Source organism: Zea mays, chromosome 7 (genome assembly GCF_902167145.1).
Source record: "Zea mays cultivar B73 chromosome 7, Zm-B73-REFERENCE-NAM-5.0, whole genome shotgun sequence".
Taxonomy (NCBI): domain Eukaryota; kingdom Viridiplantae; phylum Streptophyta; class Magnoliopsida; order Poales; family Poaceae; genus Zea; species Zea mays.
Window position 1 is genome coordinate 28,287,937 of NC_050102.1, and position 2,165 is coordinate 28,290,101.

At 42.7% G+C, this 2,165-nt stretch overlaps 1 pseudogene; it reads right to left on the reverse strand.

Annotated features, from left to right (window-relative positions):
• Window positions 1–524: 524 nt before the first annotated feature.
• Window positions 525–1,331, reverse strand: LOC103633796 (protein MODIFIED TRANSPORT TO THE VACUOLE 1-like; annotated as a pseudogene).
• Window positions 1,332–2,165: the final 834 nt, after the last annotated feature.

Genomic DNA, 2,165 nt, shown 5'->3' on the forward strand with positions numbered 1-2,165 from the left:
AAGTAATGCAACAAAATAGCCTTAGGCAATATGCACAGTGAAACAACATAAGCAAGAATAATAGCATGAGTTATTTAGGGTGTACGAAAAATGGACCACATGACCCATTTTAAGTTTGGTGTTGGTATTTGATGATCAACATGACCATTATAATTAATATAGTATGCTAGTATACATGGTGACATGTGGATGTGCAGCTGGAGTTGCTGCAGCCTTCGGAGCTCCCGTTGGTGGGGTACAATTTGCCTGGGAGGAAGTTACTCCCTGATAAGATAGTTCTATCATCTTTTTACCTTATGATGGATAAATTGAGACATGTAACTGGATAATTAGTGATTTAAAGCGATGAGGACTTATTCTATTGTACAGAAAAATAACTAAAGCAACTACTTCGTGAACGTCTATGGAATTGGGCCGTGAAGATCATAAAGTACATACAAAAGGCAAGGATCGATCAGTAAGGACCAAAATTTCTTTGATTTCAGTACTGCACTTTTCCACCATTGTTCAACAGATACAATGTATTACAAGCCAATGTTAGGAACACTAACAGTAAAGGAAATACACGTTAAAATAAAATCAAAAGCTTTAGTGTCCTCTTTCTTTGGAATGCTCATCACTAAAAAAATGATTTTGAGGTTGATTTCTTGAATTGAAAATATCTGGAAGCACAGATGCATTCCCACTATTCATCGAATTGAAAGAAGAATTCCCAAGTCCAGCATTAAAATTTCCAAAATTTTACGGTAACTGCTGCTGCTGAACAAGAAGAATCCCCATCGCACCATAATTTAATTGTTGCCCAGGAAATGATTGATTGAGTATCATATGTTGAGTGAAGTTGTACTGCAAGAGAGTCTGCTGCTGTTAGTAAAATGAGTTTTGACCAATAATGCCATTCAATGATGAAGCACTTGGCACATGACGAGCCTCATTTTTTTGTATAAAAGAACTGCTATTGGGTTCTACTTTGACTGCAGACTGGGCCTAGCCTATTCCATTGAGGTTTAAATCAGCCATCAAATCATTGACAGTTCCTTGGTCAATAACAGTTGTCAACAGGTAGCACTTTGGGATAGTCAGTGGACTGACCAGAGTGTGAGATTATGTATTGGTTTGTAGTGTGCAGGTGTGGAGCATAGGGACGGTGGTCGACGACAGAGGTGAAGGTCATGCGGGCTCATGCTGATGGACCGGGAGTGGTGAAGGGCGAGTGCTGGGTGACTAGCCGCGGTGGCTGACACCTGGGATACGCACTTGCACGAGGACGTGGCAGAGCAGGCCGTGTTGACAGCGCGGTCGAGGACTGACGGAACACGTGTCCAGGACATGAGGTACGCGCACGCGGTGCGATACTCACGGCGGTTTGGTGGTTTGGGCCTCAAAACCACCCAGCACTATGGACGATGGGTTTTCGACTAGGTTTGGCTTCCAAACCCGGTGGCAACAGTTTCGGTGGAAACTGGAAGCAGCACATGGCGTGATCACGGAGGATGTGTCAAGGTGAAGCAACTCCATGTGAAGGGTGTGTTCGACATATGAAAACTCTAGGAGTTGATCCATTTCGCCTCCAGTGGAGAGGATAGGCTCCATGTAAATAGGATATTTTAGGAAATAGAAATAACCCTCTAGAAATAGAGGGGAGGGCTGGTTAGTTCAATATCTCTTGGCCGCCATTTGGTTATCTCTCTTGTTTAGAACTTCTAGTTTTCCTTTCTAGGTAGCCACCTCTTGTGCCAGGAGATCCACAGCGATTTTGTCTACCGACTGTGCCTGAGAGCTGTATTGTTTCATCTGAGGAAGGGTCGTCGAACCAGCCCACAACTTTCGGTTGGCTTCAAATTCAGTTTCTGCCCTTGTTGATTTTCTGAAGTTTTTGGTTCCTATGTTCTTCATTTCTTTGTTCTTGGAGATTTTGGAGAACCCTCGTGTTCTATTTGCACCGGTGCTGTTTGGATTTGTTGGTGGATGAGATTTACTCTTTGGATCACTTCTTACGCTCAGATGGTGCGGTTTGTGGTCGTGATCCCCTTCTATCTTGTTTTGAGTTCGTCCTAGAAAACTCCAACAAAACCCAAATTATGTTCATATTTTCAGATCTGCGGTTGATTCACAAATCTGATTAAACTCAAAATTTGTGGAGACCTTCTAAACATATTTGTCCA